General features: G+C 47.9%; 1 protein-coding gene across 2 annotated transcripts in view; it reads left to right on the forward strand.

The window, feature by feature from the left end:
* LAMA5 (laminin subunit alpha 5) overlaps positions 1-16,207 on the forward strand; it is a 166,300-nt gene that overhangs the window by 8,816 nt on the left and 141,277 nt on the right. The window lies entirely within an intron of this gene.

A 16,207-nucleotide genomic window follows, 5' to 3' on the forward strand; every position in this document is an offset into this window, starting at 1 on the left:
GCCGGGGAATTCTCCACTAAGGTCCCAGGGTGCAGATATGATCTTCTAGTTCTATCCAGCTCTCAAACAAAACCTAAATGCAATTTGTGCTGCGTAGCGTTACCCACCACACCATCTCCCTAAGCATTGGCTGCGGCAGTCACATGAGTCACGAAAACCTGTGGCACTGACTAAATAATAGTAGTGCCCACTTTGAAACTGTTCCCCTGAAGAGTCTTTGGCTAACTTGGCTACCATGTTGTATGTAAACTTCACCCCGGAATTCCTTGTTGCCTTATCCAAAACATGAGCCATGGCTGGCCCAGAGTTGCTGAGATGTGTGCTGCAAAACATTAACTAGTGCATTTAAACCGTGGAGTTTTAAAACATGAAATCAACTTTAAAGGTCTTGTGACAAAACTGCCAATAGATCCTTGGTCTTTAATACTGTCCAGTGAAAAGAATTAGCAGTGTAGAAATGCTAGCTACCAGCCCTTATGGCCGCTCATGTCTGTAGCACTGGTTCATTTGGAGAAATATTCTTCTGGAAATGTCGGGTTATTTTATCAAACTTTCCTCAGTGGAGGGGAGGGGACCCACCAGGAATAGACTGTTTCTAAAAACAACACTCGGCCATGTTGTAAACAAGAAACCACAAACTCGGCTTAGTGATCCTGGGTTTTCTGCAGGCCGCCTCTTTTGTGTATAGACAGCACCTTGGCTGCGTGGCCAGTGTCTGCTGTATCCAGAGAACCCGTCAGTCTGCAGAAGCTTCCAAATAGGAGAGTGTGCAGGGGGCACTAGGGAAGACTCCTGCTTCCAGATGCCTCGTTCCTTGGTGTGCTGTAGAGATAGTCTTTTACCTCAGGGTGCTAGTGATGCAGTAGAAGGGCTTTGCTTGCCTCAGGTCTCCCTTCTGAAAGGGACTGTTCGAGGGTCTCATAGGGGCCTGTTGCTTAGGCAGAAGGGAAGCATTTTTTAAGCAATTGCCTCATTTTGAAACCCACCCTGTTCAATATTTAAATATCCCTAGTACATTAGGGAAGCAGCAGGGTAATAGCACACTCTTCTGAAGGGTCTGACATGAAGCTACTTCCAGGCTTTTCATTTCAAGAGAGCGCCTGCAGTCTGCTGGGAGATCTCCTGGCTAATGGCCCTGGCTTCCCAGTTGCTTGAATAGAACAGGGGAAGGAGGCAGTCTGTGCTGTAAGCAGTTTACTCTTCAGAATTCAGTGAGCCGGGCATTCGCTCCAGAGCTTGTTTGTGGTGAAGTAGCACTTCTAACTGCTGCAGCGCCCCAGTGGGCTGGCTGGGTGCAGACTTTCATCGCCAGCATTGGGATTTCTCTGGCCCTGCTAGTGGAAAAATGTGGTTTCCAAGCAGGTTGAGGGTGGGCTTGAGCAATGGGCCTTCTGCTAACAAAAGGTGGAGAGAGTGTTTGAAGCCTGTGTGACGGGTGAGCTGCACAATCTCACCTTATTTGTAGGCACATTGCTTTTTTGCTTGTGCAGATATGGGGCTTGGTGAGTGAGGCCTTTGCATGGTTCCACTATTGTGTGGCTTTGATAGCATGGCCATTATGACGGCAATGGAGGAGTTATGTTGAGTGGGCAGAATTTCAGGTGTATGGACGGACTGTCACGTTATTTGTAGTCTGCTTGGTTTGGAGTTAAATAAACTTGGGGGAGGGGCTGAGCATGCCCTAAAGATGTGTGCCTGAAGGGGGTTCTCTGCACCGAGATCTTTCCTCCTACATGGCTGCAGGGATCTAGTCAGTCTGTACCTCCGGATTTTTAGTAACACTCAAATATGTTAATTTCTGCTCATCCATTTGAGCTAAGTCTCCAGGATCCCCTATAAACATGTCCCTGCCAGGTAACAGTGCTAGATTAGCTTTTCTGCGTGCTGTGGACAAAGATTTTTTTTTTCCGGAGACCCTTGATAACTAAGCTGTGCAATCCATGTTGTCCCCCCAAACATCCCCATAATGCCCTGATCAGAATCTCTAAAACAGATTTATAATCTGGCTCTTGGGAGGGTGAGAATCCTCACCCATGCTGGCCAAGGAGGTTGTAGTATCTGGTAGCTGGTATCCACTGGGTCCCTCTGAAACGCTTCAAATGCAGGGGTTTTGTGAGGTGAGGAGAATACCAGAGCTTTGTCTCCTGACCCTGAGGATGTGGGTGGAACTTTGCTTGCTCCAACTGCTGTCTTTACCTGTGGGAGGGAGGGAAAGGAGAGAGGGTTCCAAAGCCCATCGAGGGAAAGGAGAGAGGGTTCCAAAGCCCATCAAGTCAAGGCAGACATTCTTCTCCCACCTTCATTCTCCAAGCAGCACCTTTGGCCCTAGGCAGGGATGCAGTCTGCAGAGCACACTGCTGGCAAGCTACTGAAGCTTTGATGGCTCAAATCTGCATCTGCCTCCTTCAGTTCCTTTCTAGACTGTAACACTGGGAATGCGGGAGCACCAGGGAGGCCCGTCTCATGGGTGGTTGCGCTGCAGTAAGCTGACCCACTCTGATTCTTGACTTGTCTGTCCTCCTGGGCACACGGGGGAGGAATTTTGGGAAAGCACTGGAGAATTGTCAGCGCTCGAGTGGTTTAGCCTGGATCCTCACTGCAAAGTGGGTGGGTCACCAGCCTGGGTGAAAGCAGAACCTGGGCTCCAACCCCTTTTCCCCCAGCTATGCCAGCTAGCCCATGTTCACAGCACCCCAGTGAAGTTTTTGCATGTGGACAGGAGCGGCACTGGGGTAGAAGCGTGGGCTAACTCTTCAGTGAAAGCCTCCGGAATGGGAGGGAGTCCAGGCCAGTATTCACCCGAGTGATGGTTGGAAAGGCAGCTTGCTGTAAGTGTACTGCAGTTGCCAATGGAAGTCAGTGGGTGCAGGGACACATTGGCTTTACCCAGAGAAATAATAGGGAACTGCTCCAAGGCACGTGCAGATTGATCTTCTTACTCAATGCACTGGGGAAGTGAAGGCTCGGTACGAGCGCTGAGCAGGTCAGCTGGGGAAGGGGAAAGAGTCCAGCAGAAAAAGCTTTGGAGCCTTTGCCAGAACCAGCAGGTTACAAGAACAGAGCACAGGGAGGAGTGACTGTGAATCTACATGGTGTTTGCCTGCCATAGTTCTGCTGATTGCTACTTGCAGCAGGTGGAGGGAGGGACAGGGCGCGATAGAAGGTGTTTTAGTTGAGCAGACTCTTGGAGCGAGAGCCGTAATAAATCAGGTGGCTTTTTCAAGCAGTATGAATGGCTGGCTCCCTGCCAGAGCCTGACATCTTCCTGACATGAAGGTGAACCAGGCTAAGCCTCTCCAGAGTGTGTTCTGTATTGTCAGTGTTTCATGGTACGTTGCGTGGGGAAGAATGCTTGCAGCCATGAAATGGAAGTACCTTCATGCCGGTGCTTGCCTAAGGTTAATTACTACAGCACTGGTGGAGGTGGAGTGCCTAGCGTCCCTGCTTCCACAGAGCTGTTGCCAACCCTGGCTGATGCTGAAGTTGCCTTGACTCCCCCACCTCCCCCCGCCCCCCCAACAGACAGTAGGTAAAACTTCAAATTGAAATTTTGCAGTGTGTCTTGATTCACACCCTCTCAGGGATTTATTTCCTTCTCTGAAGCCCACATTTCTTCCTGTCTGGCAGCCTCCACTTGGGGAAAAAATCCCAGGCCTGGAAGAGAAGGGTCTGACAGTGCCTCATACCTTCCGGCCACTATCTTATAGATTCCAAGGCCAAAAGTGACCATTATGATTAAGGCTACAATTTAATCACAGGTATTTTTAGTAAAAGTCATGAACAGGTCATGGGCAAGAAACAAAAAATCCCGGCTTGTGACCTATCCATGACTTACACCATAAATACCCATGATTGAATCTTGGGGGAAGCCCGGGCCGGGGGGGGGGGGGGGGAAGAGTCCATGGCACCAGCTCCTTTCCTCTCCACTCCCCCCCCCCCCCCCCGCCCCAGGCTCCCAGCTGCTGCCCCCGGCACCACCTACTGGGAGCTGCCAAGCTGTGACAGCTCCTGCTGCCCCCGGCACCACTGCTCAGGCTGTCCCCAGGGCCAGCTGCATCCGCTGCTGCTGGGTGGTCCCTGGGACTGCTGCCAGGAGCCGTCGAGCTGCGGCTGCTCCCACCACCCCGGGACAGCTGCTCAGGCGGTCCCCGGGGCCACCAGAGCAGCAGCTGGTGTGGCTGGCTGCAGAGCCGCTCCAGCAGTGGCCCAGTGTGGCTGTCTCCAGGGCCCCCTGAACAGTGGGCTCTGGGGCCAGCTGTTTGGGCAGCCCTGGGTTCAGCCACACTGGCTGCTGCAGAAGTCACCGAGGTCGCAGGAAGTCATGGGATCCGTGACCTCAGAGACAAATACAGAGCCCTAATTATGATCCTCTAGTCTGACCTTGTGGATACCATAGTCCATAGAACAGGGTTTCCCATACTTTTGCCAGTATGACCCAAATTTAATGAAATCTTTCCTGCCAGGACCCCAGAGAGCATGGAGGACGTAATTTAGAAGAGCAAAGTGGTGTACTCCACACAGCATGTGTGAGGAGTGGAGGATGCTTTTGTAGAGCAAAATGATGTCCTCCAGGTATCGTGACCTTGCATGTACAGTGCATGCGAGGTTACCCTGTGTGGCTCAAAATGGTGCTCTCGGCACAGCAGGGATCACTGCAACCCCATCTCCTGATAGCATAACCCCGTTTGGGAACCACTGTCATAAAACTTCCCCAAAATAATTCCTAGAACACATCTTTTAGACAGGCATTCAATCTCAATATAAAAATTGTCAGGCTTGGAGAATGCACCATGACCCTTGGTAAATTGTCCAGTGGTTAATTACCCTTGCTGTTAAAAAAAATTTACACCTTATTTCCAGTTTGACTTTGTCTATCTTCAACTTCCAGCCATTGCGTCACATTATTCCTTTCTGAGCTAGACTGAAGGGCCTATTATCAAATATTTGTTCCCCACCTAGGTACTTACAGGCTGTAATCAATCACCCCTTAGTCTGGTGTGTTGTGGGACGCTGCTCTAGAAGGAGAATGCTGCCCTCTCCATCTTTGACCTTCTGTACTGACAGTCCTATCCATTTGCCTTGGTCTCTTCAGAGGTGACAGTGCGCTTCATCCTTCGGACAGCTCCCGGTAGTAACTTCTACCAGATGCACACACTCCAAATCCAGTTCAGTTTATTCAAAAGCTGCACACTGTAATAATTTACAGGAGGCGGAAGAAAAGGATAGGTGAACGCTAGGACTAGTTTGAAGGTCCTTTTGTTACGGATACTAAAAAAAAAAAAGTGCATAAGCTACAGAACATGTGGACATAGGTGCTAGGGATGTAAATATCAATGAAGCTAACCGGTTAAACGATTATTTCGTTTAACTGGTTAACCGTTAACTGAGGTAGCTGGGGTGCCTGGCACAGTGGGGGGCTGGGGGTCCATCTTGCAGGGTCCAGTGTGCACGGCCGGGGTCTAGCGTGACTGGGGCCAGCTCGCAGGTGTCTGGTGCCGGGGCTTGGTGGGACGCGTCGGGCGGGGCTGTGGGCATGTCAGGGGCCCCGTACAGCCCTGGCCGGCCTGGCACAGCCGGGACTGAGGGCCTGCTCCGGCCAGGACTAGGATCCCACTGGCTCAGCCGGCATGGCTGGGGCCGGGGCCGCTTCACCCTGGTCGGGGCTGGAGTCCTTTCTGCCAACCCTCTACGGGTCTGCCGGGGTTAATGGTTAACTTTGGTTAACTGGTAAGCAACTGTTTAACCTTTTACATCCCTAATAGGTGCTAGAAGTAGGGGTGCTGCTGCACCCCCAGCCTGAAGTGGTTTCCATGAGATACAGGGTTTACAGTTGGTTCATTGGCTCTCAGCACTCCTGCTGTACAAATTGTTTCAGCACCACTGCAGGTGGATCACTGACCTTTTTCCTTGTGATGTAGATGTTTGCTGTGCTTTCGAAGAGCTGAAGTGGTGGGTCAAAGTTGCAGGCTCTGCAGAAAAGAGCCTCCTTAGAGTCTCAGTGGCCCAGCTAATTAAGCTTATTTTCTGAGCCCCTTTAGTTTAGAACTGAAGGTGTCAGTCATCGCAATACACAGTGGTTGCCTTTATCCCTGGATCAGACTAATTCTTATTAAGTGGGAAACTCATTCCAAAAGGAGGTGTGTTTTTTCCTGGAGTCTATTTCCTGTTCACAAGTCTCACTTCCTCTTTCTTATTGTACAGTGTAGACTGCTACTTGGGGCCTGTATTATTATGTAAAGGTTAACCATGCAGGGGCGGACATAGAAGAGATGTCCTTGTGAGCCAGGCATGCAGTTGTGGACATAAGGCTTTGGCATGTGTTCCGCTTTTAACAAGCAGCCCTTAAGTGAACAATTAAATCCCTAGTCTCCATTGGCATCTGTGCATTCAGAGAAAGTTTTTAACATTTTCCATGGGTATGTAAACCACCTGGCCTTGTGCATTGTTAAAGGAGAGATGTGAAGGAAGAGCACAATTCACAGCTCTTTCTATCACCTTTGTCCAGTCCTCTCTAATTTTCCTTTAGAAATATCAGTTTATCCTTTAACCTGGTGGTTGTTAAAGGACTTCGGAGGACCTGCGCAGTAATAGCCAGTCTGCATTTCTCCCATCTCCAGTGAGACGTGGGTGGGTGGCGACTAGCATGCAGCCAAGTCCTAGTTATTCTAAAACAACAACAAAACCTGCCTTAATACACCCTGAGAGAAATGAGTAATAAAAGAAGCCCAGTCTGCTGGTGGTTGGCACAGTTCTCTGTTGCATTGCTGATGCTTGCTTGCTTGGGAAACATTCGGCTTGGGATGGGAACTGAGGTCCTCATTCCTTAGAACAAAACAGTGGTCTCCATAGTGATCCTAGAACAGAGTGTATCCACCCAAGCAAAAGAACCAAAGACCACAGGGATACAGACAAATGTAAGGCAATTCACCGTACCTGTTCATGCTGAGGTACGTCTGGTGCTGCAGCTACGAAGGAGCCATAGCTATCAATTTAATGGTGCTCTGCAAAATATTTAATTAAAATAAATTAGGTTTGTGGGATTTTGAGCTCCTCTGATTATTTTGGATCTTTGACTAGGTCCTAGGGTGATGTAGCTGCTGCCTTGGTTTCCCGTTAGGGTGAACAGGTGTTTTAGCAACCCTGCCAAACTGAATTTCACCCCTGCTGGGTTAACAGACATCCATCATAAATGGACAACCTGGCCATAATACTTCAAGATACATCGCCTCCTCATTGGGATCTGTCTTTGCAGGCATTTGTCCCAAGGGCCTGATCTGTCCCAGGGGCTGGTGTACAAGATGTAAACGATAGAAGGGTCCAGCTTAAATTGTAGCTGGCTGGATCGTCTGCTCTTCTAATCTGTGGTCTGGGTTATGGCAAGCTCATCACCCAGCTATGCTGGGGGTGGATGAAGGGGAGCACTCCTTCCCTCTACTGGGAACTCCAAACCTGGGCTTCTAAGAGGAAGCAGATTGTTGCCTCCTGCTTTCTGCAAGCTCCGCTTCCATGCAGGCAGTCACTTCCTGCACCCAGAGAGAAGCTCTTTACACAAATTCTGCTGTCCGGGGTTTCTCCTTACCCACCTTCTCAGCTCTCTGCCAAGAAATCCTTAGTCCTCCCCAGTGCTCTTTCCCAAGCCTGTTTTGGAGAAACCCAACAGCAGCTGAAAGGGAGGGGTTTCTATATCCCTGCCACCTCCCCCAGCATGCGTTGTTGCCATGGCTACAGTTCCGTCCCTCCTTCCTAAAGTACTAGTCACAAAATGCCTTGCTGCTTATGAGCCAAGTGGTCCGCTTGCCTTAAAGGGCCCAGTATATCCTGCTACCGCGAGAGAAACAGAACAGGACTTCTTTATATAATTTGTGTTTTGGTTTTTTACCTTTTAGAAGTATCAGGACCATCAATAATCAATTACCTCTCTTCTTGTTGGAGGACCTCTGTGGGGAGGAGTAGTGAGGCTTAGGGATGTTTATTGTGAGCTCTTGCACCTCATTTGAAGGGGTGAGGGGTAAAACCCTTTAACAAAGGCATTCTTTCTCCAAAGTATGTGTTAGCCATTGGAGCTTGAGAAGAGTTAACACAAATAAACCTACTAAACAGCCTGATGAAACATCCCTTCCTCTCTTAAGTTGCTGAGGCTACAGTCTCTTGACTCTCATGATACGGTCACTGGCTCTTCAGCCACATAGTAGCTTTCAGAGTAGACAGGTCATGAATTTTGAATGCTTAAAAAAGACAAGCAAACCATCCCCCCATCTGAGCACTTCTGACAGCTTTTCCCTATTCCTAGGAAGGATGTCTTTGTCCATGGGATGGGGATTATTTATTTTTTGTTGTGGGTGGTTTTTTAAATATGGCAGCTGCTAAGCAGGTGGGAACATTTTTTTCACTTTTCTTTTTGCTCCAAAAACAAAGGAAGAAGGTGGGTGCGTGCGCATGTGGCTGAGTGAGAGATTGGGGCGGGAGAGATCAAATGCTGATGTTTAGTTGGCACAATACCCTGTAATGAATATTCCTTTCTCTGCAAGTATTTGTGTTTTTTTTTTTTCCCCCTGTTTGTTTTAAACATTGAAATACTTCTGCTTTTGAAGAACCCATTGAGTATTTCAAAGCTGCCATTCCCAATTCTTGTGCTGGCAGCTCTCCCTTTCTGCTGATAAGGAGAGAGGGGTTTTTTTGGTCTGGAAGATCTAACACTCCACTTGCACCTTTGACCCATTAGTATGTACTGCCAACTCCTCCAGATTCCTAGCGCTGGAGCAGAGTGAGAGCTGGCTGGGCCTTAGATTGTGTGTGTTGCCTCATTTTATCCCTTTTCTATTTCATTCTGGAATCCAGTTTCCATTTTTTTTTCTCGTGTCCATTGAATGTGGTGTTGTCTTCTGCTCTGCTCTCCATCTCTCTTCCTATCCTCTCCCACTCTCAATCTCTATAGCCCTTTTATGGGATGATGTGCCAAACCTATTCTGATCACCTCATGACAGTGTAAAAAAAACAGAATTCCACTCCTTGAAGCAAAGCGGACCAACCAGGAGTTGTGGTTTTCTCTTTTTCTTTCCACCCTCATTATCCAATTATCATTATGATTGGTTGTTTGCTATGGGAAAAAGAATGCAAAGACTAGAATTTAAGTAAAACATGGCACATGTGGTTGTAATTTGTATGAAGTTTATTTACCATCTGAAGCGTGTTTAAGTAGCTGTCACTTAAAGCTTATAGCCTTATCCAGTGCTGACTGAGTTTTTCCACAAGCTTCAATGGGCTTTGCATCAGGCCATGAAAAGCATATCAAGATAGCAAATCACCAATAAAAAGAAACCCCCATGATAGAAGCTAAACGTGTCCTAGTTCATAGAAGCGTCTTCTCAGTAGTAGGTAGCCTAGGGTGAAATAGAGCATTCTGAGTTTTCAGGCTGAGGATGGAGGTAGGGGAGCTTCTAATATTCAGGGTTTGGAGAGATTTTTTTGCTTCAAAATTAGAGCAATAGCCAATATAAAACTTTGCCCATTATCACATGTGGCACCATTGCTAAGGCACTGCCTGTCTTTCCAATCAGAACCTTGCTTATCTGGAGGGTGATGTTTTACACTTACCATAGTGCTTATCACCCTGAAGGGATTCCAAAGCACTTTACTATATCTAGTGTTGCTGAAATGCAGTCACCTCTGGGGTGGAAGGGTGGCAGCCTGCAGTGGAGGTGAAGTTCAGTTTTGGCTGAAGAAACTGAGGCAAGCCCTCTCTAAGGTGCCATGTTGTTGTCTGACAATAGACAAGATTTTGCTGTTGCTTTTGGTCTTTATTCAAAAGAGCCCCTGCTCAAAAACTGCCTAGTATTCAGAAAGGCTGAGTTGACCCATGGTTCCAGGAAACCAGGCTGGCTTATACCATGGCCGATGGCAGCACTGTCTGTGCCACTGAAATGCTGGTGAATGTGCAATTTATTTTTTTTTTCACCAGAATTTTGCAAACTATATCTAGCTGCTTATTTTAGTTGTAGCCTGTGGAGAGAAATAAAGAGAAACTAGAAGTGTACCTGAGCCTCCTGCATAGCCATGTTACTCTACCGCCTCAGGCCAGCCACTTCTATTATGCTTACTGGGATTCTTCAGAGATTAGGAGAAAGCCCTAGGGTGAGCTCTAGCCAGAGAGGTCAGGCTGCTAGGAGCTGGGAATATCAGCAGGTTTGGCTTGTAATTAATAGCTGGAAGGCAGGCACTGTCATTTTCTTGCTGTTCTCCTGGAAAGTGCCTGATGGGAAGGGCAGCAGGTAAACAAGAGCTTCAGTTGAACTGGGTGCGAACATTTGTGCACCGGGGAGGGGGGCTGGATGCATTTGGTCTGTCTGAACAATTGGTAGTGCTAGGCAAGTTAAAACAAACCGTAACTGTGCGGGTCACAGTTGCTGTTTACGAGAGAGATCTGTACTTTCCTAGCTCAAACAGATGGGAAGTGTGCCCTTGTAGTTAGCATGTAAGACTATGAGCCTGGAGAGAGTGGTTCTATTCCCAGTTCTGCCACTGACATGCTGTCTGATCTTGGACAAGTTGCTTAGCTTTTTCTGTGCCTCCATTTCCCTGTCTGTAAAATGGCAATAATACTCCCCTGCCTGACAGGGATCTTTGTGTAGCTTATAACGTAGGTCCTTGAACAAAAGGCACCTTAAACTTGCAAAAGTATTACAATGATAAGAGAACAATGGCCATTCGTTTCACATGAATGTCATGTACTCTAGAACAGTTCTTGCCAGTGCTGCGTGCGCCTCTTCCTTTGCCCGGTGGCTGGGTTTTGTGGAGGTTTTTTTTTAATTCTTCTTTCTGCATGCTAACCGTGACACTCCCTGGTGAGTCACATTACCTTTCTCTGGCTCATGCGTTTGTTGGGTGTCCTTAGGATCATCCATTTGCGATGACCTCTGAGTGGGTTGTCAGTAGGAATCAAATTAGGAGCCTGAGTAAATACAGTAAAACTCACCCCAAAGATTGTGTGTTTGCTTCATTTCATCCCTTTTCTATTTCATTCTGGAATCCAGTTTCCATTTTTTTTTCTCGTGTCCATTGAATGTGGTGTTGTCTTCTGCTCTGCTCTGCTCTCCATCTCTCTTCCTGTCCTCTCCCACTCTCATTTCTCTACCCCTTCCCCATACTCTGGTCTCTCTTACATGTTCCTAATCTGTTCCATTCCCCTTTCCCTCCACCCCCTCTTTTTGTAACCCATTCTACCTGTACCTGAGCTCCTCTCAAGGGCTGCAGCATGTAGTTTATAAGCATGCTATGGGACGGGGCGGGGGGCTAGTCTGTGCTTGACCATCACATGCCCCTTACATCTTCCCCTGCCAATATTTAAATACTGAAGAGAGAGTTCTGATGAGTTTAGAGACTGTAAAATACATCTTCACTTGGAGTTAGATGTTGCCTTCCTAAAATGTCTCCTGGAATTCCATTCTTCACTCCCTGTCTTGAATTGTTGTGTGGAGTGGCTGCTTACAGAGAGCTGCTATGTTCCACGCCAGAGGTGGCAGCATTTCAAAGTGGAGGAAGTGGGTCTTATGTATAGCCGTATGTCACTTTGTGAAGTGCTTCAGGATGAAGAATGCCATGCCAAGTAAGATGCTGGATGAGATTGGCAAAGGATTTTTAGGGGCACATCTGTGTGGCCCAAAAATGCACCTAAGGTGCTGGTCCAGTTAGTGTCATTGCAGGAGCAGATGGGATAGCTGGGCATGCACATCCCCTGAGTCCGATACCGGGGCACACAACGGCGATAATTGCACATTCACGTTGGGAGCATAGTCCTGTGCCCACCCTTTCAGCAAAGCAAGCTCATTGTTTCCAGCACTTACCTGTCACTTGTGAACATCAAAGGGCCTTTATTAACACGGCATTGTTGCCAATAGGGAGTGGGCTGCAGTATGCAAGCCTTCAGTTCACAAAGCAATTGCAGTTCTGGAAGCAGCAGTGCATGCTTCCTCCCAGTGTCCTGCTAGCTACGGTATCCAACCCTGATCTGGAGAAACTGCTTCTCTTCTTAGCCCTCTGCTGTGACTGCCCATTGTGATCGCGTAGGGTGCTGTGACATGGACACCCGCTTACTAGGAAGGAGACTGAGACACCTCTCACCCAGGGAGAGAGCGTGCCTCCTGGTGCCTACACAGATTGCCAGGAAATGCCTGGGGGTGCCTGATGCCAGGTTGCTACTTCCCCTTCTGCGCACGTGGGTGGGTGGGTGGAGGGGCAGGAGTGAGCAGAGCTGGCCACTGTATCCTGCCATGCACTGGTCAGTGCAGCTGATGTGGCACAGAGGAGGAAGTAGCCTGTGTCTGGGACGGGGCTGGTGTACAGTACCCCTCTCTGTCTCTCTCCTCTCCCAGAGTAAGGGGGAATCGAGGACCAGATTGTGGTTGTCCTCACTGAAAACAAGGTGACTAATGCCTGTTAGCCGTCCCTCTGTAAAGTCCCAGCCGAGGGAGACCAGGCACCTGTCCCTTTTACCACTATGTCCCCAGCTCCATGGCAGACCTCCCCGACTTGCCTTGTAAATTACTTAGTAGTAGAACGTCTGTGCCTGGCCTCCCCTAGGATTTATAGGGAACGTGTGTCAGTAATCCCATGGCAAAACTGCACTTTCTGTTGGCAGTGAAGACTCCCGGTCTCGTCCGTGGTTTGCTCTTCGGGCAGTGCAAGTATCCGTTACCCTTTGGCAAAGCCACGGTAGTGGAGCCCATCGTTAATGTGATCACTGAGCAGCCAGACAGGAACGACTTACTCAGTTGGTCTCAAATGGAATCGTACAAACCTCTCCGTATGTATGCGTGATGTGCCGGTGAGGTAGTTCCTTCACTGTAAGTGTGGTCCCTGCTACCAGGGCCTGCAGCCGTTTGGGAACCTGTGTAAGGCACCTTTTATACAGTATAATTGCATCCACACGCTAGGGCTTTTACCTGCATAACGAGGAGCAAAAAAAAAAAAAATAATAAAAAAATCCACACCTCTGTCTAAGTAGTTATACTGCTAAACTTTAAGTGTACACCAGTTTGTATGCATTAAATCCTGCAGTCCCTTCCTCAAATTCAAGACACTGTGATTGAAAACATATTTACGTCTCCTGCTAGTGTGTTTGCTGCTGTGGTATTTGCACCATTCCTAGTCTGTGCAGTGATTAGTATCATTGCAGCAGAGCAGGTCATAAAAGAACCTAATTTGGTGGGTCACCACAATTTTTGACATAAGAATTAGTACCTGCCCTTTCCCCGTCTTTGTTTGCCTGCTTTGACATAAATCACTAGGGTCCCAGCGTATCGATGCTCTGCTCAGATCTGTCAATTTAGATCCTTATGTGGCCCCATCATTGTGATATCAGTGTGCGGATATGGCCAAAAGCAACCAGCTTGCTGCTGGAGGCATCTCTTGGATTTGGTTAAATGTGTAACAGTGCTGAGCATTGATGGGGAAAGGCGCAAAGAATGGCTTTTTGGTATTTGCACATGGCCTCGAATTGTAAATACAAACTCAAGACTGCAAACATAGCTCTGTACCTCTGGCTTCATCATCACTTCACTGTTGTTGCTCCAACTGTTTGCAAAAGCTGTTGCTGAATGCTTGTTCAGTCTTTCAGAAAGCCTGCACCCACTCAAACCTGGTGAGTACTGAGGTCTTGGCTAAGCTCCAACATGGCTTTTAAGAACCATTTTACAGGTAGTTTTGTTCTGTCTACATTGCCAGCCAAACTACCCCGGAAAACATTTTATCTCTGATTGTGCTTCAGAGTTTAAAATCTTGGTTTTCTTGGTTCAGAGCCCTGTGCAGATGGGGCTATATAGAGAGTAGCTCTCTTTGCTTTGTGTGCTTGTGAAGACTTTTTGTGCTCTTGTGAGTCCCATTAGGCCCCATCTACGCCATTGTTCAAATGTTAGCACCCAGTACCCAGGATTGTGTCTACGCTAGCAAAACTTTTGTAGCTGCAGTTTGCCGCTGCCTCTAGCAATGGGGGTGGGAGTGCGAATGCAGACCGTGCACAGGTATTTCTACTGCTGTCAGCTGAGCCTGCTCTGAAGGGTAATATAATAGTGGGGAAACTTGTTGAAAAATGCTATTGTAGAAACGGCCTGTGTCTGTCTGTAGCACAGTGTTTTAGAAGGATGTACTTGCCTACACATGTTGGGACTATGTCCTAGAAATCTAACAGCAGCTATGGCTTCAAACATAGCATAGTCGGGGCCTTGACTGGCTGAGAGAAGAGAACTGCTTGTAAATTATTTATAGTACTCTAGCATCTAGAGGCTCAATTTAAACCAAGGTCCCATTGTGCTACGTACCATATATACCCATAATAAGTGACAGTCCCTGTCCTGAAGAGCTTAGTCTCTAACTAGACAAGACAGACAAAGGGTAGGGGAAAGGACGCAATATTCTTTCTTTTACAGCTGGGGAAATGAGGCACAGAGGGATTAAATGGCTTGCCCAGGGTCATGCAGGAAGCCTGTTGCAGAGCTGGAATTTGAACTCAGATTTTTAGTCCTAGTCTAGTGCCTTAATAGCAAGACCCTCTCATAAAACCCATGATGGCGAGGATTTGCTGACAGGTTTGTGGTTCATGGTACCTGTGAATGCAAGATTCTTCTAAAGTTCAGGAGAGTTGCACAGCTCTTACCTTTGATCACCTGAAAACCTTGTATGGGTTTGGGGCATGCTGAGATCTCATACTGTGCCAGTTATTAGGTAATCTGTCAACCCTCCCTTTCCTTCCTCTTCCCCATCCTCCTACATTTGCAGGATAGCCACTCAGTTTAAGCAAGGGAGAGAAATATTTATGTTCTAGCTGTGGCCAATTGCCAAGGTTGCTTTGTTCTTCCAGGCTTCAAAAGGGCAGTCCAAGGAAACACTTGTAACTGATGTTGGCATCAGAATTTGCATGGATTTCCTGCAGCTCTGGAAGTGAAGCCCGACCAGCAGTATTTGGAGTTTTCCTTTGGCCCACTCCACACGCAGAGAAGAACTGTGCTAGCTACAATCAGACAGGTTCCAAAGTCTTGTTGCTCCCAGAATTGCTGTGTTTGGGGGGTTGGTGTATACCCATAGTGCCCTAGCATAGATTCAGTTTTCAATGTGTAGATGTGGCTCAACTGTGTATTAAATATGTTCCACGCCTGGACTTTCCAGCATGACTCAATAACTTGGTTCCAACACATTTCAGTTCCATCTGCACAAGTTTAACCGTGATAGTTGGGGACCCTCCTCACACGATAACTTTAAGCCTTTCCTAGACTACAAAAGGTAGTCTTATCGGCTGTATCTACAGCGGTGAATTCAGACCTGTAAATCACTATGAGTGGTAGCAACAGTGGTGCATTTGCATGTCTGATTTTTTAACTAGTGCAGACAGGGCCATAGACAGTGCAGTCCATGGCTTGGTTGTGATCAGCTGGTGACTGTCTACATAGAAAGCGCCAGAGAGAGCTGAATAACAAAGCAATGCTGTCAGCCTGTGGGCAGCAGCCTAGTGTGCTAATGCTGAGGGGAGCCTGGTTGACACATTTAACTTGCCATTTTGCCAACGGACTGAGAATGCCATAGCAAAAGACAGCGTCCAACCCACCCTGCCAGAGGAGTGGCTCTTGTTGTCTGAGAGCTCTTCCAGGGGGAGTAGTGAGAAGTACCTTGGAGCCACATCACAGCTGGCTATGGCCTTGAGAGCTCTCTGGGCTGATCAGGATTGGGTGGGGTCAGTGCTACCATGGGAAATGCAGCTTGCTGCAGGAAGAGGCATTGATTCAACGGGTGGCATTTGTCTCTCACTCTGTCACTGCCAAGCTAGTACCCCAGACTGAAGAGGGGGCATCCTACTTCGGGGAACTGCTGTCTTTGAGATGACGTGTAAAACAGAAGTCTTGGCCATTGATGGTTAGGAATGATCCTGTGGCACTATTTGCAAGTATACGGATGTTAGCCCTGGTGTCCTAGCTGAATTCCAGCTAGGATAATCTCTATTCTGTTTCCTAAATTCTCCTGGCAGTTTCACTTGAAGCAAATTCCTCTTCTCTTCCAATTACAGACCTCAGGCTTCATGCTGTAGTTGCCACGCTGCACCTGAGAGAGGGCAGCATTTTAGCCGGGGGGCAGGGAGGAGGCGGAGTATAGTGATTTTCCTGCATGGCTTGAGGGCCTTGGGATGAAAGGTGCTAATAAAAGGATGATTCATTATTCATTTAAT

The sequence above is a fragment of the Lepidochelys olivacea genome, assembly GCF_965140295.1.
Source record: "Lepidochelys olivacea isolate rLepOli2 genome assembly, chromosome: 13".
NCBI lineage: Eukaryota > Metazoa > Chordata > Testudines > Cheloniidae > Lepidochelys > Lepidochelys olivacea.